Raw genomic sequence first — 23,283 nt, forward strand, 5'->3', positions numbered from 1 at the left:
ATTAAGAGGAAATATATAATACATCCTACTGTCTTGCTGTACTACAGCACTTGGGTTTGAGATCACTGGCAAATTTCAGAGGTAATGGTCTTTTAAATGGTATTTAGGATCAAGAATACTTGTTCATTTCAGACATGTTATGTACTTTTGTACAGTTAGTCATTTGTCTGTGTTTATCACAACTCCCTAAGCCTCGATTGATACAAACCAGGACAGGGACGCTCTGTGGGAGATGAGGCAAAACTGTCTGATTCTTTAGTGAGTAAGAAGTAGGGATTTTCCAGAGTAAAGATCAGCAAAATGTCTGTGTACTAAAAATAATATATTTTTTAGTAAGTTTCATTTTAAATAGACACACATTAACCCTGATCTGGCATAACAGCAGCACTTCTAACAGTTAAAGTAAAAAACTGTGATGAAAAAAGGAGTGGCTTGGAAATGCCCATAACTGTATAAGTTGTGAGGTGTTATTGTGTCTGAGCCCTATTTGAGTAGTGTTTTAATCCATATTATGAAAAGCAAGAACTACTCTACTAGGTAAAGATTAATAAAATGGTTTTAAGACATGAAGATTAGTCAATCTGAAACATTTCAGCAACTTGTTCTCAAGTATCCTCAAGAGCAGTCACCACAAAGACCATCAACAAAAATAAAACGATGAAACTGACACTCATCAGGACAGCAACAGGAATGGAAAAGCAAGAGTTTCCTCTGTTGTACAGTGTAAGTTCATCAAAGTGACCAGCCTCAGAAACAGAAACCACAAGCGCAAATACCAAACAAACAATTTATTAAATAAGGGGTCAGGCTTATAAGAATAGTCAGGGGCAGGCAGGGTCAGTAACAAAATAGCAGCAATAACACACAAGAAACCAGCGTGCGCAGGCAATGAGGTCATACACAGGAAATCCACGTCAAGGCAAATAGGCAAGGCAAAGGGATGGTCAAAAATAGGTTGTTACTGAAAAAGCTAACAAAAAAACAAAGGGCTAGGCAAAAGAGTAGACGAGTAAGAAAAAGGGTGGGAAACAAAAGGTCAATAAACAAAAGAAGTGTTTTCTTTAGAGAAATTACAGATGAAGCCAGAGAGTGGTGAGTACTGTTTCCTACACCTTTAAAAGATTCTTGTTTTGAAACTGGAGAAAAAAAAATGCTACAGGAAGATGTCTGGCTGACCCACATGGAAACAGCTTTAGCCTTTAGCTCAGATAAACATGATTGGACTAAGATTGTCTGGGCTTTACGGTGCTGCTACTGGACTACTAAACAGTTTTCTTGGTCCTTAAGCTCTTGTCTTCTATTAGAACTCTGTAACTATTAAAAGTAGAAGTCTTTTCTTTAGAGAAATTACAGATGAAGACAAATAGTGGTGAGTACTGTTTCCTACGCCTTCAGAAGACTTAGAAACTGGAGAAAACTGCTACAGGAAGACGTCTGGCTGACCCACATGGAAACAGCTCTTTAGCTCAGATTAACATGATTGGTCTAAGTCTCAGTTTTAGAAGTGAAGAGAAGAATTAGAGGATGCCTGACAAGTGAAGTGATGAGCAGTAATAAAGTCAATAATAATTAATAATGATCATTAATAATGATCAAATATAAAAAAAGGCTACTAAACAATAGGGGTGTTCTAAAATGTTTTGACAGGGAGTGTACGTCTACCTTTTATTCAAATGCATGGCACGCTTCTGTAACGGGTTTTATTTTGTTTATTTATTTTTCACACAAAATCTTCATATTTTACGTGCTAGCATTTTTCTATATTTTATTTACAATAGATTGGTTAAAAATATAATTATTTTCCAGGACTTTTATTATTTTATTTTATTGTATGTTATTTTTCTCCATTCCTCTGGGGGGCGCAGCGTCTTTTGGTGTTTAGCTAGTCTCTCCTCAGTTGGCTGAGAGCTCTGCTGGAGAGAGTTTGGTGGAATTCAGTCTCTGCTTAAAAGTGTCTAAAAAGAGTTCAATATGTGTTAAAAGTGTTAAAAATAGTCTAATATGAAGCGTAAGGCCTTTAAATGTAATATTCTGGATGTTTTAAGGATGAATGATCTGTATTTTTAACTAAATCTTCGAGTGTATGTGTGAGAAGTGTTCGTTAGCTACAGCTGCCTGTGTTTAGTTCAGTCCTAACTCTCCCTCCGTTTTGTGTGGTTTTGGGGATCATGCAGTGATTTGTGCAGGCAAACACGAGGCTGGATGCTATTTCTCACAACTTTCTATCTTGTACATGCAGGTATGCTTTTTATTGCTTCACAAGTTTAAAATACTTAGCTCTTTTGATCGGTTTTCAGGTTTTAAAAATGTTTCAGATTAAAATACATTAAAAAGTTGGTATTAAAAAGGGAATTCATTAAAAAATATTATATATAAGGCAGACAAACCAAGTCTCCCTGAAGCTGCGGGAGTCTCCCGCATTTCGGTAGCGGCTCCCTGATGCCCTGAGTCACATATAATCTCCCGGAATTCAGAACGAGTGCTCCAAACGCGCACACAGGCCACAGACTTTTATTCTCTAATCGCGCATGGGAATGTTTTTGATGTTGTGCAATTTTTTGTAACTGTAAATTTTTGTCAAATAAAGGCTTTTTTCCCCCCCCAAAAAAGGAAAGCAGAGGCAGGGCCTTCCAAAAAGAAAAAAGATAAAACTCATTTAATTTCACCTCTGAATACTCTAAATTTAATAAAAAAGAAAAACGTAAAATATATTAATATAAAAGTAAAGTTTCGTTATCCTTTGGTGTGTGTGCGCAAGGTTTTTTTTTTTTTTTTTTTTTTTGGGTGTAACCTCCCTGAAATCAACTTCTGCAACTTGGGATGTCTGTATAAGGTTAAGTTAATAAGTTAAGTTAAAAGATAAATTAGTATTATTGCACATATCCCAGTGTATTTCCATATTTTTATATTAGTATCTTGTTTTACTGTGTCTATGAAGTGAATTTGTCGAATGTGTATTATAAGTAGTCATTTTCATACTAAAATATTATTTTTACTGTGGATGAAATTATTTTGTATATTTTTCTATTGGCTATGTCTGTCATTTTTGTACATTGTCTTATTTTATTAATACGTTTTGTATAAGAATTGTATATGTTACTATACTGCAAATTACTATTATTCAAATACTGTAAAATTCTCTTAACTCTCTGAAATAATATATACTATGTCAGTTGGCTGAGAGCTCTGCTGGAGAGAGACAGAGGTACCAACAACAGAGGTCTCGGGTATTTCTTTCTACCACACACAACACAACGCAGAGAAATGGTGGCGGGGCTCCTGATCGTTTGGACCAGAGACTGTAAAAAAGATGGACGCTGTGTCGCTGTTCCCATTCATTCAGTGAAAATGAAGCCAAAATCTTCCGCCATGTTGGCGTTCCTGATACCCGATTCTGTGCAGTAGAGACCAGAGGAGGGAGAAAGACTGTGGAGAGCAGACTACTCATTTAAATAACCCCGCCCCTTAGGGCTGCCTCGAGGTCACAGGCTGCAGAGCGGGGAGGAGCGGAGCTGACGGTCTGTTATTGGTCCCGCCATTAACCAGCCCTTTTACAATAACCACACCTTTTTTGAATTGAGCTGAATAATGTTTTTAAAAAACTAATTCTGTGGGGATATAAAAATGTGACGATATAATCAGAGATTACACTAGCTGCTGCATTTAAATAATGGAGGTAGAATTACAGTATATTGGAAAAAAAAAACATGATTGAAAGTTGTCTGTTTTGCCAGTGAAACCTATGGGGATGGGTGGGGTTACACAGCTTTCTGAAACCGAACAGCAGGGGGCGCCCGACCTGTGGTGGCTTCACTTTTGAGAGACGATGCTCTGTCCAGCTATATACAGTCTATGGTTTGGACCCGCTACACTTCCACTGCAGTAGATGGAATATGGATGGAAAACAAGTCCATACAAGTTATCAGGCATGCCAAGATACAGCCTGAAATAGGGCAGGGCGATATGGAAAAAAATCGGTAACACTTTACTTGGATGGTCCATTTGATGGCCTCTTTGATGCTCAACTGACTTTCAACTAACATTCAACTACATGTCTATTAAATGCAAATGAACTAAAAGGTGAAAGTAAATGATTCTCTATTGAATATAACCCAACATTCAACTCTAACCCAAACGCTTATCTTAATATTTTAGGATTGGGTTTAGGGTTAGATTTTAAATTTAGGTTAGGGTTAGGGTTAGGTGTAGGGTTAGATTATAAGCTTGATTAAGGGTTAAGGTTAGGGTTAGGTGTAGGGTTAGATTTTAGGGTTGATTAAGGGTTAATGTTAGGGTTAGGTGTAGGGTTAGATTTTAGGGTTGATTAAGGGTTAAGGTTAGGGTTAGATTCTATTTTGAATCATTTACATTCAACATAGGGTTAAGTTAAATTTAATGGACATTCAATTCAGTGTTAGTTGAATGTCAGTTGAGCATCAACAAGGCCATAAAATGGACCATCCAAGTAAAGTGTTACCAAAAAATCTTATCATGATATAGTTTTCCATATCATCCGATATCGATATGCATCACAAGTGGGGCGAGTGGTACTTGGCTGAACATGCACGGGAAATGCTAAAACTAGAAATAGAAAATAAAGTTTATTGAATCCTATCGCCCCGGCTTATCATAGTTATCGTGATATATATTTTCTTCGATACTTATCGATATCGCTTTATCGCCCAACACTAGCCTGAAACCAGGATGACATGCTCATGTGCTTGCGTGCTCGTGTGGTCAGTAACTTCAAACCAGCTTTTTTTCCACTTTGTTCCACTTGGCTTTCTATGAGAAGTGGGTGAGTGATGACAGAGGGAAATGAAAGAGTCAATGGAAACGTTCCCTCAGCACAGCTGCATCCTCACAACAACCCAACAGCTGTCATATTTGTGTCATATTTTACGACCATCTGCCCTGAGTCTTATTGCGTCATATTTAAGATCGGGGCTGTTTTCAGTTTATATAACAGAATAATGGTTTCCAAAAGTGATACTGAGTAAATTTGTAAAGTTATTGGACACTAATATTACTACTCAATATAATACTTATTAACTAAATTAAATTTCTTAAATTAGCATAATAAGGCACTAACTTGTGACAATTTTTTTTTTCAAATTTGTTTCTAATTTTCTCCCAGTTTAACTGTATATCCCCATCACTAGTGATGCCACAACACAAGAAGAGTGAAGACTAGCACATGCCTCCTCCGATACATGTGGAGTCAGACTCCGCCTCTTTTTGAACTGCTGCTGATGCAGAGTTGCTGAGTAGCATCACAGCGCTAACGCTCGGAGGAAAGTGCAGCGACTCGGTTCTGATACATAAGCTCACAGATGCCTTGCTCTCTCTAGGTGAGTAGATGACACTCTCCCCTCATCACTCCTATAAGGTGATGTGGATCAACACAAGGCGTACTAGTGATAGAGGATAGACAGCTGAATTGGGGAGAAAAATGGGAGAAAATTAAAAGTAAAACTTAAAAGAAAAAAAAACACTGGCAAATGTCTCAGATTGTATTCTCAAATACAGACTGTACAAAACACTTGTCAACCTTTATCTTAAGACAAGGAAAAATAGCCCGCTCCTGTGTTATGTATTCCTGTGTTATGAATTCTCGGTTATTCCCAGTTAGGAATTGAGCATCCCAGAAATCATCATTTTATCTGTTAAGAAGAAACATATAATATATATCCTACTGTCGAGTTTCTACGCTTGGATTGTTGGATCACTGTGTGGTAAGACTGGCAAATTTGGGGCAGAGTGTGGTCCAGCAGGCTAAATGCTGCCACTATGATCAGGATATCGCTTGTTAGAATCCCGGTCATGCAGCTTGCAATCAGCTGCTGGAGCCCCGAGAGAGCACAGTTGGCCTATAGCAAGGGTGTCAAAATAATTTTGGCCGAGGGCCACATTGGCATATTGGCTGTCCTCTAAGGGCCAGATGTAACTTATAAATGTAATAAAATGTAACCAAATGTAATATAAAATGAATGTAATTACTCCTTAATGTTAAATACCTCTCAATATATCATTTATTCAATAAAACATTACAGTTGCATGGAAAAAATGTTTGCTTGTTGCTCTATTAACATAAATCCTATTAATTTGTCATGTTATGAAATCCAAAAACTCCATCAATCAAGAACCAAACTATTCAAGTGAATAGAAATGACATCAAATACAAGTTATATTAACTTTGATCAAAACGTTTGATACTGAAAAGAGGCTTAATAAATATAAAATCACAAATTGTGAGCTGCTAAGAACATGTGACAGATTTAGCATTTTGCAAAAAAAAATTACAAAATTAATTAATTAAAAATTAATTAATTAATTACAAAATCTGGACATTATGGGATAAACATTTGTATGTCTCAGTTCCACCCGCGACGTTATACCTTTCCTCCGGCAGGGTTTCCACATCAATGACTTCACTGCCGTGTAGTGGCAGTAAGCTGTAACTTCGCGGGTAACACAATCGACAAGCATTGTGGGAAATGTAGTTTTTGGTCAAAGCATGCTTCTGACCTATTTATTATAGACACTATTATAGACACTATAGACACTAGTTTTTCACAATTTCCACAGCAGAGCCGTTGATGTTCAACACAAGGCGTAGTAGTGATGGGGAATATACAGCTGACCAGTAGCTGAATTGGGGAGAAACTGGAGAAAACTAGAAGTAAATCTTAAAAACAAACAAAAAAAAAAAAGACTGGCAAATACAGACTCTACAAAACACTTGTCAATATTCATCTCAAGACAAGGCCAAATATCCAGCGCCTGTGTTATGAAACTGTGTTAAAGGGCCAGTTTTGAAACTCTGCCTCGATGCAGAACATAAACACCACAATCTGGCTTTCATTTCCAGCTCTCTAGGAGAGGGGGTTGCTGGTATGGCACCACACGTCATGTGCAGATATTCCAAAATAGCATACGAGGACCAACAGAGTGGGCGAGCAGACTGTTAATTCAAAATGTCTCTCTTCTAATTCTTTAATCAAAGAAAAGTGGATGGTATGGTTCCTTATATCCCACAATAACAGAGCAGTAAAGGCTTAAAGGTTGCCAACAGCGTCACAGCAATGACTGCAGTGAAACCCAATCTGGGAGGAGACGAGAGCTTACCAACCAGAGAATAAGAATAAGAAGAAGAAGAAGAGGACAGAGGTGGCATGAGCCAGTCAACACAAAACCCTCAAAACCCCTCAGAAACCATGATGGGATTGGGCTCTAGATTGGTGCTTTTCTGGCGCCAAGCACAGGCCGGGCCAGAGCACATAAACTACAGAGATTACAGTTTAAAGATGCTTCAGCAGAGAGCAGCAGGCCTAATTCTCATTAAACCTGCCTTATCCAGGTCATAAATAGCTCAACTGTAAATACGCCCTCCTTTTTCTTTTCTTTCCATTCACACTCCTCTCACTTCAGTCCTTAAAACAGACACGTTATACCTGTTGGTAATGCTTTATAATACAGCATAAGTTTAAGGCATACCTGTCAATTCTCCCGTTTTGGCCGGGAAACTAACGTATTTTACCCCTTTTTTCCCGCCGTCATCCTGTATTAGTATTTTCCCGTAAATTTCCCGTATTATAAAAAAAACAAAAAACCTTTTTAATGAGAGGTTATTTTATCTCTTAACGCCAATCATGGTGCCAGTTCAAGGAGAAAGTCCCGCCTTTCAGGAGAAACAGCCAATCAGTCTGCAGAGCGCAGAGGAGAGCCGCAGTACTAAAACTCAGGCTTGAGGCTTGAGCACCATGAATCTACAGAAGACAGATTGCTCCTCAATCTGGCTCAGTACCGGGGTTTAAGTAGTTAAAAATGTATTCATTATTCACAAAAAAATTTTAATCATTGTAATGAATCAGTAAATCAGTAAAATGCTGAATTGTGGTTGTGAGTGGTACAGCAGCCCAAAGTGCTTCCACTAAGATCGGGAGATTGCTGGTTTAAATCCTGGTCAAGCAGTTTGCCATCAGCTGCTGGAGCCCCGTGAGAGCACAGCTGGCCTTTCTCTCTCTGGGTGGGTACAGTAGATGGCGCTCTTTCTCCTCATCACTCCTAAGGTGATGTTGATCAGAACAAGATCAGCATCTGTGAGCTGATGTATCAGAACCGAGTCGCTGAGCTTTCCTCCGAGCGCGCTGCTGCATCAGCCTTGCAAGAAGCAGTTTAAAAAGATGCGGTGAATTGCTTCACACGCGTTACAAAACAAGGAGGGTGAAGACTTGCACATGCCTCCTCCGATACATCACTAGTGATGGGGGCTATACAGCTGAGTAGCAGCTGAATGGATGGGATAATTGACCTAGCTAAATTTAGAAATAAAAATGTTTAAAAAGATTGATTTATTTAATGAAGATGACCTTTTTTGACACAGATATACACATGTAATGCACATAAATAAAATTAACTTTTAATTTGAAGTGTGTAACACCTTAAATCATAAACCGACACGTTCCACCTCGTTGGTTGGGAGGACGGAGTGGTGAGTTCTCCAGACGTTTCCACTGCGCTCACAGGTAGCTGTAACCGACAGCAGTCTCTGCTGTGTAATGGATTTATGACAGGAAACCAGGCAGTTTAAAATTAGCCCTGGAGAGAGTTTCTCTCCTTCCGTGAGCTGAAATTCAATCAGCGCTGGTTAATGAGGGAAGTCCACAAGTTCAGCCCAAATTAAACACACTGAAATGATGGATCTGGGCCTACAGAGAGGAAGCCTAACACATTATCAGGGCAACTGTTGAACTGAATCTAGAAAGAGCTTCAAATCTTCAACAACAGATGTCGTAAAGCAGCTTTACAGGAATCCAGTAATAAGTGAGTATGTAAACTTTTATTTAAATGAAAAAAAAAATGGTTTTCCAAGTGAGATTCCTAGTTAAAAAAATATGAATGAAAAATGCATAGAAACTACAAATACCAATATAATACCAATAATACCAATACTATATAACTACAATACTAAAATAATGTTACTCCCATTTTCAACCACGTTTAAAAGGCCAATCCTCATTTATATAAACTCTCCCCATCACTAGAAGACAGACTCTTTTGCCTCTTTTTCAACTGCCATTGATGTAGCATCATCTTTGCTCTCTCTGACTCTGGCTGCTGATGCCAAGCAGAATTAATGATGATGTTTTTCCTTGATTTTAGCAAATTAAAAACCTCTGGAATATAATCAAGAGGAAGATGGTTGATCACAAGCCATCAAACCAAACTGAACTGCTTGAATTTTTGCACCAGGAATAAAGGCATAAAGTTATCCAAAAGCAGTGTGTAAGAGTGGTGGAGGAGAACATGATGCAGAGATGAATGAAAACTGTGATTAAAAACCAGAGTTGATCCAAGAAATATTGATTTCTGAACTCTTAAAACTTTATGAACATGAACTTGATTTCTTTGCATTATTGAGGTCTCAAAGCCTTAAAGTCTCTTAGTATTGTCAGAATATCTGCTGCTCAGATCATTGTCCTCCTTTAGCTTACAGCAATACCGTGACATCATATTCAAGATGTGTAAACCTGCAGCTTACTAATGAATTTTAATTGCCAATTGATAATAAAAAAACTGTGTGTAGCCTTCCATGATTATTAAAATGACTAATGATGACAATACATATTCATCTCGAGAGTTCATGTGAGGAGCTTTATATATGTCACATAAAGGCTTTTGTGTTCTTGACTTATTATTCGTGTGGGTACAGTCAGCTCTTATTCATTCAGATTAAATACAGACTCAGGTGAGTCAATTGAGTCACTGATGGTTTTAACCCTTGTGTGGTGTTCGGGTCTGTGGGACCCGTTATCATTTTTCATCAAATGATACTAAAAAATATTTTTTCTAACTCAAACTCATTGGCATTGGCTCATTTTTTGTGAAAAACATATATCAAAACACATTTTCGATAAACACACACCGTACACCCCCCCCCCCACACACACACACACATTTAAATTACATACAGTATGTTTGGCCAAGGGCTAATAAACATTGCTTCATTTGTAAATTTGAAACTAACAACAAAAAAAAAATTCTACTCATATCTTGAGTTTAATTCATTTTCTTTTACATTTTATTAAAAAACTAATAAAAAAGAGTAGCACTTTTTGAAAGAAATGTAACATAAGGAAGGTAAAGGGCAAATATTAACCATGTAAGCTGTTTATATTGCTTGCAATTTAGGTGAAGTGAGCATGTGTAAAGCATTTTAATGTAAAATTGCTTAATTTTGCTGAATTAAATACAAGTAACAAAGTAAACAAGTAACAAAAATATGAACACCACACACGGGTTAATTAAAGATAGCGCTCAAAAAAGTATCTCCAAATGAGTGTGGTTCTGACTGATAACCTGAATACTGCTAAATTAGTGTTGTTTTGACATTCTTAATCTCAAACATCTCATAAAAATCTCATAAACCCTATACTCTAATGCAACTTATGGATTTTAAGAGGTTAAATGTCTATTTTCAATATATATATATATTCTATCTGTACATTAGATTTCATGTTTCTACTTCATTTAATAGTTTTGCTCTGTGATGCTGGTAACACTTTATTTTAAGCAGTTGTGTATAAAGGTTTAATAAACTAGCAGTAACACATTAACAACTAATCAGTGTAGCAGCAGAAGTGAAGAATCTGAATACAATGAGGTAAATATGTTAAGGATGTATTTCTGATGCATTATTACATGTGTAACATTAGGAGTACACGTTAATATGCTATTTTAAAAAAAGACTTAAGGAAAAATGTACCCAAAACTTTAGCCAAATTCTCTCCCTTATTAAAAATTAGTTTTTATGATTTTATCAAATTGAAAACGTCTGAAATAAAATCATGTGGAAGATGGATGATCACAAGCCATCCAAGCAAACTGAACTACTTGAAATTTTGCACCAGGAGTAAAGCAGCATAAAGTTATCCAAAAGCAGTGTGTAAGACTGGTGGAGGAGAACATGATGCCAAGATGCATGAATACTGTGATTAAAAATCAGGGTTATTCCACCAAATGCTGATTTCTGAACTCTTAATTTTATTAATATGAACTTGTTTTCTTTGCATTATTTGAGGTCTGAAAGCTCTGCATCTTTTTTTTTTTTTTTGTTATTTTAGCCATCTCTCATTACTGCAAATAAATGCTGTGAATGACACTTGTTTTATTTGGAATTTGGGAGAAATGTTGTCTGTAGTTTATAGAATAAAACAACAATGTTCATTTTACTCAAATATACATCTATAAATAGCAAAATAAGAGAAACTGATCTCTTATTTTTTTCCAGAGCTGTTTAGTCGTAGTAGAAATAGTAAATACTCAGATTAACATCTACAGATGTAAACGTGGACGACCTTGTGCCTTGTGCAGCGTTCCTCTTTTCCAGCTGCCCTCTCGGACTCTGGCTGCTGATGCCAAAGCAGCTTACAGGTTATGTTTGACACTTTGATTTGAAATAACAGAAAGTTTTTGATATTAAACAGCTGTTTGTAATGATAGTTTATTACTTTAATTCAAATCCCAACATAATAAGGCAGGAAGTTATTAGAGCAGGGGTGTCCAAACTTTTTTTGTTGGGGGCCAGAAGGAGAAATATATTTGAAGTCACGGGCCACAGACTCTGTAATAAAACAAATAATGAAATATACAACTTTAAATAATACTTTTTTCCTGATTATTTCATTTACACACCATTTTACTTGACTTACTATCTTTATTTTTGACAGTGCTGTGTAAATTAAGATTTTTCAAATTGATGTCTCTTAATATTAAACTCCTTAATTACGGCAACTTTTAGACTCTATGGCCCGTTTTTCTGCGCTAGAAATGCGCACTCTCTCTGCTTTTAGACTCTTTTGCCCTGTTTTTCTGCACTAGAAATGCGCACTCTCTCCGCTTTTAGACTCTTTGGCCCGTTTTTCTGCGCTAGAAATGCGCACTCTCTCCGCTTTTAGACTCTTTTGCCCCGTTTTTCTGGGCTAGAAATGTGCACTCTCTCCTCTTTTAGACTCTTTGCCCTGTTTTTCTGCACTAGAAATGCGCACTCTCTCCTCTTTTAGACTCTTTGCCCTGTTTTTCTGCACTAGAAATGCGCACTCTCTCCGCTTTTAGACTCTTTGGCCCGTTTTTCTGCGCTAGAAATGCACACCCTCTCCACTTTTTGACTCTTTTGCCCCGTTTTTCTGCGCTAGAAATGCGCACCCTCTCCGCTTTTTTGCCAACAATGGCAGTATGGGCGATTCCTCAAGCTGCTGGCAGCTAATACAGGCTGAGGGCACTGAGGGCACTGAGGGCATTCTTAGAGGAGATATGCCAAACAGCTTCAGACATCCTCCTCTCTCTGAATGTCCAAGAATGACTCTGAGAATCTGAGTGTCCTCCTGCCACTGCTGTTTGTCCAGGAGACGTCTGGGCAGTGGAGGGTTATGCGAGGACGCCGGGGCAGCTGTGTTTGATGTGACAGAATAGGAATGTGTGTGTCCACCCTCTTCCTTATTTACTGTCCAATTAATGCACAATATGTCAAGGTTTATTTCCGCATTTATTCGACTTATTAAATGCAGATCATTTCCACAGCATCACCAAGAGGCTTTCAAATACCGCACATCACAGGCCGACGAGTTTAACATCACTGAACTCCACACACTTTAGTCTATTTACAGTCTGTCTCTGAAGCCCACTTCAGCTGTAAACACCACCTCAGCCAAATGCTGCCTCAGCTGCAGCTTAGCTTAGTGTGGCCAGGAAGGGCCAAAACTTACCAAAACCACAGAAAAGCTTGATTTAATTACTGTACATAGACACTCTCAGGGCCGCTGCTAAGGTTTTGGAGGCCCTAAGCATAACTGGTCAGGGAGGCCCCCCCAAAAAAAAAAAAAAAAAAAAAAAAACACACACACACACACAAACACAAAAGGTTTACGCAAAATTTTACTATTTATTAAAATTACACATGTAACTGTGAATATTTACAACGTTATAAGTAAGGCCAATAACAGTGAAGAACAGCACAAGAGTACTATTTATAATGCATAAATAATAAATGAAACGATGCATGTCTATTTTAAGCAGTGGACACGTCATTTACACAAGCCAGCCTTAAAGGTTATGAAATTATCGTTTATATTCGTGGTGTATTTATATCAGCCTGTCAAAATCTATAGAGCTGTCTGATCCTGCTGTCATACAGACCATTTGGATAGTGCACTGACGGCATTAGTCAATAGGTAGGCTACTCTGTTTATTAATTTTTTATTAAAGTCACTAAAAATCTTCAAACTACACTACTACTATTTGCAAACGTGCCACGTGCCTTGCAATACCCAGATTAGTTTCTAGTTAAGCGTTTAAAGCTACCAAATCAGCAAAGCCAACGTAACTAGCTCAGGCAACACCACTGAACATGAAGTAATCAAAACTATTTAAACCTTTATCATCGAAGTTACTCACCAGAAAGGGATGCATGGGCCTCATCTTTCTGCTTCTTTTTCTTCTTCTCAGCTCCAGACTCAAACCGTCGCTTCATAGTTGAATTACCATTTAGTAGCAACTTCGCGCGGTGAACTTGTCTCCTGCCAAACTCAAGTAGCGTTGCTACTTTAGTTAGGACTAAGGTTGCCAGATAAGTTACGATTTTTCATCCTATTTGTTTATTTTATTTTAAGTTTTTAACTTACACAAATATTGCACTGGACAAGTTTTTGTATAGAATGGCCACATACACTTTAAAAATGGTTAAACATGCGCAAGATTTAGCGCCTCCATGCATTTTTTGATTATTTATTTGACTGGAAAATGTCACATCTGGCAACAACCAACAGAGCAAACCGAGCCGTGCCATTTCAGGCAATAGGGGTGGGGGCATTATATTATGCACAAAAATAATAACGTGCAGCTTTTAAGTAGTAGAGTAGGTGCCCCATGCAATGTTTAAAGACAAAAAAGATGAGCGTATCATAAATAATTCACATTGGGTTTTAAATTTAATAATGTCATAATTTCAACACATTTCATTCTCAGTCAATTTGGCTCCCTGCAACTGCAAAATGGTTGAGGCCTAACGCTGGCTGCGTTGTCTGCGTATGCAGAGCGGCGGCCCTGGACACTCTATTTACTTACTGTTGAATGCATTTCATACCTCTTTATACACAAGTTAGAATTGATCTATGGTCATGAAGTTCTTGTACAAGATCACTCTAATATAGCTCTATTCTTCAGTTTTAGTTTTCGCCACGCACAGTAGGTACAGATTCCTCCCTCAGACGAAGTCTGTTGGCTAATCCTGCTATTTACTATTGTCTGAGGTGAGGGTTGGTGCCAGGGTGGTTCTATGCAGGTTTCTCTATTGTGACGTCACAATAATGGAGCATCTAAAATGCCAATAGAAGCATTCGATTCCTGACAGCAATTTTTTTTTCCGTTCTTGCATAGAGTTTTGCATAATACGCCCCCTTTAAGTCGCTCCCATTGCCGACACAGAGGTGCAAATGCACAGGGCTTGTGTAGCCCTGGTGATAAGTATTGCCAATTGAATAGGACACTTTGGAGCACATAAGCATGAACCTATCTGCATGCATGGGATAAAAGGCAATGCAAGGCAAGTTTATTTGTATAACACCTTTCATAAACAGAGGCAATTAAAAATGCTTTACAGAAAGATTTAAGACTCAATACAGTAACTTTAACATGTCAAAATGAGTGGCGTGTTTCCACGGAGATCCACGTAAACACAACAGCGAGTGGAAATGGAGGAGCTACTGAACGCGATGTCATGTGACCGAGAAAGCCAAAAAAAACTCACTGGTCCTCCTGTTTTTTTTAGTTACCAGTCTGAATGCAAGAGTTTTATCACTGAGTAGAAGTGTAAAAACATGTTCACAGACGTCCCCCTGAGAAACTAATCCCGTCCGGATAGGGCTTTAGGGAGCTTAGAATGCGATATCGATATATTGTCCCACCCCTACCACCTACTATACTGAGCACTGTGAATAGTAAAAGCCTTTTATTTTATTTATTCGTTACATTTACAGCATTTAGCTGACACTCTTATCCAGAGCGACTTACAAGGTTATTCATATTACAGAGTTGGGTCAATGGAGTGTTAGGAGTCTTGCCCAAGGACTCTTATTGGTGTAGAACACAGCATTCAATCACCCAGACCTGGACATGGAATTAAACCCCAGTCTCTCACATGATGTGGTAGCTCACTGGCAGTTAGTGGTGTTATCCACTGCACAACCACACCAACCAAAGATGTTCCAAAAATGTTCGAAAGATGAACTTCCCTGGTGAAAAAAATAGATACTTAATTGGGAACCACTTTAAAATAAGACTACCTTTATAAAGGGTTTATAAATGGTTTACAATTAGTGTATTAATGGTTACTAATTAGGTTGTAAATGCCTTAAAAATCATTAATAATCAGTTATAACACATACATAGAAAGGGCAACAATGACCTGTTGTTTGCCAAATAGTGAACCCACAGCCATCTATTGTTGCCCTTTCTATGTATGTGTTATAACTGATTATTAATGATTTTTAAGGCATTTACAACCTAATTAATAACCATTAAAAAAATAAGTGTAAACCATTCATAAACCCTTTATAAAAGTAGTCTTATTCTAAAGTGGTACCCTTAATTGTACTTAAAACATATTGAGACATGTCTAAATATGCTGTAGATATTTACATAAAACAGATTTATGTACTTATGTCAGGGTGATCCAGGCAGGAAGACGAGGAGGCGGACACAGGTGCAGGTAAGGGAAAAATGAATGATTTAATAAATAAATAACAAATAAACAATGAAACAAGTAAACACGTAACAAAGATAAACGAATAATCATAAATCAAAACAAACGAGTGAAACTAGAGTACATAAACGAACAAGAGATAATAATAATAATAAATAAACAAGGAAATAAACAAGAAGCTAAACTAGACAAGGTGAAACTAAACTAAGCAGGGCAAGGGAAACAAACTAGGAAATAACACGGAATAAGGGCTTTAGAAACACGGAATAAGGGCTTTAGAAACACAGAAACGCAGAGAGACAGACAACAGTGGAAGGTGCAAAGACCGACGGAGGACAAGGTGGCAGAGGAGAGCTATTTATAGTACATAAAACACACTAGAATTGGAAACACCTGGGGAAGGGGTGGAGCTACAAATTAGAAACACATGGTGGAAATCTACTGACAGGAGACACAGAGAGCACAGGTCACGTGGGACACACACAGAGACATGAAACAGGGCTAAGACCTGACAGAAGCCTCCCCCTAAACGCGCAGCTCCCGAGGCGCGTAAAAACGAACCCCGGGGGCTGGCGGCGGGGAGAGGCCGGGGAAAACACGAGACGAAACCGGGGACTGAAACGGAGACAGGACAGAGAACAGAGACTGGACGGGAGACTGAACGGGGAACTTGACAGGAGACGGAGACTGGACGGGGAACGGGACAGGAGACGGAGACTGGACGGGGAACGGAGACTGGACAGGGAACTGGACGGTGGACGGAGACAGAACAGGGGACGGAGGCTGGGCAGGGAACTGGACGGTGGACGGAGACTGGACAGAAGACGGAGACAGAACAGGACACTGGACAGGGGACAGAGACTGAACAGGAGACTGGACATGAAACGGGACAGGAGACTGGACGGGACTGGACATGGGAACAGGGACGAGGACATTAACAGGGACCGACACGAACACTGTGACTGGAACAGGAACAGAGACAGAGACAGAAACGGGAACGGGAACATAAACAGAGACAGGGACCAAAACAGGGAGAGACACAGGGACCAAAAACATGGGTGGGTGCCCAGGACTGGCAAAAGTCTGTGTGGAAGTCCAAGGTGCCAGCCTGGGCACAGGTCTGGGGTGAAAGTCCGGGGGCCTCGGTGCCTGCCTGGGTACGTGGGACCTGGCACGAAACAAAGTTCTGGGAGCAGGAACCGGTGGGGTGACGACTCGGGCAGCGGGAGCTGGAGCTGGCGCTGGCGGCGCGACGACTCGGGCAGCGGGAGCTGGAGCTGGCGCTGGCGGCGCGACGACTCGGGCAGCGGGAGCTGGAGCTGGCGCTGGCGGCGCGGCGACTCTGGCAGCGGGAGCTGGCGCTGGCGGCGCGGCGACTCTGGCAGCGGGAGCTGGCGCTGACGGCGCGGCGACTCTGGCAGCGGGAGCTGGCGCTGACGGCGCGGCGACTCTGGCAGCGGGAGCTGGCGCTGACGGCGCGGCGACTCTGGCAGCGGGAGCTGGCGCTGGCGGCGCGGCGACTCTGGCAGCGGGAGCTGGCGCTGGCGGCGCGGCGACTCGGGCAGCGGGAGCTGGTGCTGGCGGCGCGGCGACTCGGGCAGCGGGAGCTGGTGCTGGCACGGAGACTTGGGCAGCTGGCTCTGGCACGGAGACTGGAACTGCTGGAGCAGACACTGAGACTTGAGCAGCTTCAGCAGACACGGAGGCTGGAGCATTTTCAGCAGACATGGAGGCTGGAGCATTTTCAGCAGACATGGAGGCTGGAGCAGCACGCACAGCAGCATATGCAGAGTCTAGAGCGGCAGGAGTTCGGGGGCGTGGCTCAGCAGCCGAAGATGCCTCGTAGGTGGGCGTGTCCGCCGAGTGAGTTTCGGAGCTGGGCGTGTGGAGATCAGGTAATGCAGCTGTGAGGCCTGAAGCCGCGGGCGAAACAAAAACCCGGACTGGATCCGCAGCCTCGCCGGCAGAGTCCACAGCAAGCAGCGCGGGGCCGCCGGTAGAGACCGGCACGGGAAAAGTCTCCATAACAGTCCTGGAGCACGGCTGGGTTGCCGCGGAGATAGTCCCAGAGAGAGGCTGGACTGCAGCGGCGAAATCCAGCCCCGCAGCCGCCATGAAAGCCAGCTCCTCAGCCTGAGGGGCTGGCGCTGCAGCTGTGGGGCTCAAGGCTGCGGTTGCCGCAAAAACCCGGACCGGATTTTTACTCCCTCCGGCTGAGTCCAGCGCGTGGAAAGTCTCTGCTCGCGGCTGGCTCACCGGGTTGGAGGTCCTGTAGCGCGATTCGGCATTAACCGCGGGGAACACGGAGCGCGGTTCGACTGCCATCGCGGAAGTCCCGGAGCGCGGTTTCACAGCTTGCGCCTTTGCCGCGGGAGAGGAGAGTGTCTTGGCCGCGGGAGGAGCTAGCTTTGGAGGCGCCGGGGAAGCTAACGCCTTAGCCACCGGGGAAGCTAGCTCTGGAACCGCCGGTGAGGAGCGCACCTTGGCTGCAGGGGAACGGACGTGAGTCGGGACGGCCTCTGGAGCTGTGCGGCCGAGAGCCGGGTAGAGCACCGCCCCTGGGGGAAACGGTTTTGGAGTACGGGCTGGTGCGGCGTAGAGCTCCTCTTCGTCCTCGGAGCTGCTGGGAGCGCACCCGAGAAAGTCCCACGGGTCCCGCTCCTTGAGCCTCGGGTACACGGAGGTACCGAGGCTCAAAGCACCAACCCTCATCGCCCCCCCAAGAAAATCCTCCCCGGAAAAGGGGTCTTCTTCCGGCTGGCGGGACCCCTTAGAGCGCCTACCCCGAGGCCTGCGGCGTCCTTGAGGCCTCGAGGTGTCCTGCGCCGGGGTCCCGCAAGGAGCACGGCGAATCGCCATCCTGGTGCCCATCCAGGCAGAACCTGCTGTGTCCATGTTCGGTCGGTCTTTCTGTCAGGGTGATCCAGGCAGGAAGACGAGGAGGCGGACACAGGTGCAGGTAAGGGAAAAATGAATGATTTAATAAATAAATAACAAATAAACAATGAAACAAGTAAACACGTAACAAAGATAAACGAATAATCATAAATCAAAACAAACGAGTGAAACTAGAGTACATAAACGAACAAGAGATAATAATAATAATAAATAAACAAGGAAATAAACAAGAAGCTAAACTAGACAAGGTGAAACTAAACTAAGCAGGGCAAGGGAAACAAACTAGGAAATAACACGGAATAAGGGCTTTAGAAACACGGAATAAGGGCTTTAGAAACACAGAAACGCAGAGAGACAGACAACAGTGGAAGGTGCAAAGACCGACGGAGGACAAGGTGGCAGAGGAGAGCTATTTATAGTACATAAAACACACTAGAATTGGAAACACCTGGGGAAGGGGTGGAGCTACAAATTAGAAACACATGGTGGAAATCTACTGACAGGAGACACAGAGAGCACAGGTCACGTGGGACACACACAGAGACATGAAACAGGGCTAAGACCTGACAACTTACTTAAAATATGTTAAAAGTACATTCATATTATGCTTTTATCAAACGTTTTAAAGTAAACTTTGATCATACTTTTTAAAAAGTACAATTGAGTGTATTTAAAAAAAACAGTAGACTGCTATGAAGTACACTTTTAGTTTAATGTAATACAATATACTTCTAAAATACTTATTTCTAAATATTTTTTGTACTTTTTTTTTAGCAAAGTGTGTTAAAAACCACTGTTACAGTAGTTCAATTACAATGCAAGTACAAAGCATCATGTAACTCTTTCGAAAGTAAATCAAAATTATTACTACTAATTATATAAATTTAAAGTAAATTTGTGACACGTTAAAAATTGTAAAATATATTTTTATACCCAACACAGTACACTAGAAGTGTTCAAGAGCAAGGAACAAGAAGCATATTTTTGTACTCTAATGTAAATAGATCACACATATTTAACATCAATTCTTAGTACATTCCTAATATACCTGGTGTATAATATAATAGTGATACAGTTGTAATACTCATTAAATGTATTATAATTTTACTGTAAGTTTAAAATATGGGGTTACATACATTAATGAGTATTTTTAAATGTTACTTAAGTATATTTAAAATAGTTAGATTTTAGTACAGTTAAGTACACTTAACACAATTTATACAATTTGAATATAATTAGTACAAAAAAGTTGGGAAACACTTTCTATGAATGTCATCTCTATAAGACTCTATAAACATACTCATAACACGTTATAATGCATTCATAAGGCATTATAAACATGGCTATACATATTTATAAAAATGCATAATTCATCATAGCAATGTTCATTATGCATCATGAACTGTAATTAATAATGCATTAATAGTGTTTATAACATGTTATACATCAACACCAAGAAACTCAGTCCAGTGTACAGACTTTATCATGACTAAAAAAGCTTCCAACACACCCTCAATAATCCTATAAATATATTTTTAACCACTCATAAATTATTTTTGTCTTAAATATAATATTAATCATAGTCAATTATAATGTATTATAACAGGTCTTTGTGCGCTCTAAGTAAAGTGCCAGACTTTCATTGTAGGACTAGATTATTAATGATAGAGATATACTATTTTAACATATAAATTATAAGCACATCTTATAATGTATTATGATCACAGGTCATAATGCTTAACAAACATGGCTATAATGGGTTATGCATTTTTATAATCATTTATAGCCATGTTTATAATGCCTAAGAATGAATTATAATATGTTATGAATGTGGTTATAGAGTCTAATAGAGATGACATTCATAGAAAGTGTTACCAATTATTTTTGTCTTAAATATAATATTAATTATAGTCAATTATAATGTATTATAACAGGTCTTTGTGCGCTCTAAGTAAAGTGCCAGACTTTCTCACTCATTGTAGGACTAGATTATTAATGATAGAGATATACTATTTTAACATATAAATTATAAGCACATCTTATAATGTATTATGATCACAGGTCATAATGCTTAACAAACACGGCTATAATGGGTTATGCATTTTTATAATCATTTATAGCCATGTTTATAATGCCTTATGAATGCATTATAATATGTTATGACTGTGGTTATAGCGTCTAATAAGAATGACATTCATAGAAAGTGTTACCAATTATTTTTGTCTTAAATATAATATTAATTATAGTAAATTATAATGTATTATAACAGGTCTTTGTGCGCTCTGAGTAAAGTGCCAGACTTTCTCACTCATTGTAGGACTAGATTATTAATGATAGAGATATACTGTTTTCACATATAAATTATAAGCACAGCTTATAATGTATTATGATCACAGGTCATAATGCTTAACAAACATGGCTATAATGGGTTATGCATTTTTATAATCATTTATAGCCATGTTTATAATGCCTTATGAACGCATTATAATATATTATGAATGTGGTTATAACGTCTAATAGAGATGACATTCATAGAAAGTGTTACCAATTATTTTTGTCTTAAAAATATAATATTAATCATAGTCAATTATAATGTATTATAACAGGTCTTTGTGCGCTCTGAGTAAAGTGCCAGACTTTCTCACTCATTGTAGGACTAGATTTTTAACGATAGATATATACTATTTTAACATATAAATTATAAGCACAACTTATAATGTATTATGATCACAGGTCATAATGCTTAACAAACATGGCTATAATGGGTTATGCGTTTTTATAATCATTTATAGCCATGTTTATAATGCCTTATGAATGCATTATAATATGTTATGAATGTGGTTATAGCGTCTAATACGAATGACATTCATAGAAAGTGTTACCGTTGGGTAACACTTTCTATGAATGTCATCTCTATAAGACTTTATAAACATACTCATAACACATTATAATGCATCCATAAGGCATCATAAACATGGCTATACATATTTATAAAAACGTATCATTCATTATAGCAATGTTTATAATGCATCATGAACTGTGATTATAATGCTTTGATAGTTGTGTTTATAACATGTTATACATCAATAGCAAGAAACTCCAGTGTGCAGACTGTATCATGACTAAAAAAGCTTCCAACTTATAAACACACCCTCAATAATCCTATAAATATATTTTTAACCACTCATAAATTATTTTTGTCTTAAATATAATATTAATTATAGTCAATTATAATGTATTATAACAGGTCTTTGCATTATAGTATGTTATGAATGTGGTTATAGCGTCTAATAAAGATGACATTCATAGAAAGTGTTACCAAAAGTTCCATTTTAGCACTCTTTAAATATACTAATTATTAATAATGTGGCTACAAGAACACTTTAGTGCACTATAGTATAATAATGCTTAGTATACTTTAATCTACTTTTTTCACTAGGGTTCACTTCACACGTTTAATATATTGCATAACCATTAAAATTAAATCAAAAGCGGTGTTTCTTGAAAACCTGTACCTTTAAAAACACACACTTCTCCTGAGTGGAAAAGTACTCGGCTCCTGCGGCCTCAGGTGTGACGTTAGCAGCACTGCTCAGCTCTGTGTGGCTTTACCTCTCTAGGGTCTGTGTATGTGATCAGGTGTGTTGGAGGCTCACACCGCACTTCTGCTTCTGCTGCTGCCAAAATCCCGACCCTCTGTTCCTGCATAGACACTTTCCTTCACCCCTCTCCGTCTCTCGGCTCCCGGAGCCGCTATAGACCCGCGCTCAGGGGGGTGAATGAATGTGGTCATCAGGAGAGCACATTTTTACCCTACCTGCACAGCCTCAGACTGAACACAGCTGGAAAAACTGACCAGACGCTCAACTGTTTACAGCTCTGCTTCCCAGAACTGTACTCTACTGTACTGTACTGTACACAGAACTGGAACTAAACTCTAAAAACAGCTCTCAGCACCGCCGAGGTAATTCTGCAGCTTCAGCTACATACGCAACCTTTTACCCCCCTGATAACACAGATAACCTTGGTTGAATGTCATAACAGACATCCCAAGTTGCAAAAGTTGATTTCCCCCTAAATCTGATTAAATAATTTCTGGAATTTGCTAATTTATGAGTATTTTATTCTCTTCAGTAACACAGATGCTGTTAAGTATCTTAGAGACTTGTCTTGTGAAATATCGACTCTCACAGAATCACAGAATCACAGTATCATGACCAGTGATATCAGGAGTCAGACTATTTTTTAGTAAGAAGTAATTTAAGATGGATAAGGAAGACGTTTACAGTCGTCGCTTTGTTGCTGGAACAAATATGCCAAAATAGGCAGAGAGAGATGCGCGTTTTCTAACGGGTTTTCTAATACAGACACTATTCTGAGTTTGTCTTAGCTGAAGATGTTAATACCAAGGTTGGTATGTGATAAAATGTGCTGTGATAAAATGCTACCTGGCTTAAAACACACAACGTCAAATTTGTAGAAACGTTTGGAGTGGCAGTGGCTGAATAGTGGAGCGAAGCTTCCAATAAAGTGAATTTTGGCAAAACTGTTATGTTGAGGCGGCAGTAACTTAAAGTAAGTGACTTAAAAGTAATTTAGTTACTTTTCAAATCAAGCAATACATA

The sequence above is a fragment of the Astyanax mexicanus genome, chromosome 16 (assembly GCF_023375975.1).
Source record: "Astyanax mexicanus isolate ESR-SI-001 chromosome 16, AstMex3_surface, whole genome shotgun sequence".
In the NCBI taxonomy this organism is placed as follows: Eukaryota; Metazoa; Chordata; class Actinopteri; order Characiformes; family Acestrorhamphidae; genus Astyanax; species Astyanax mexicanus.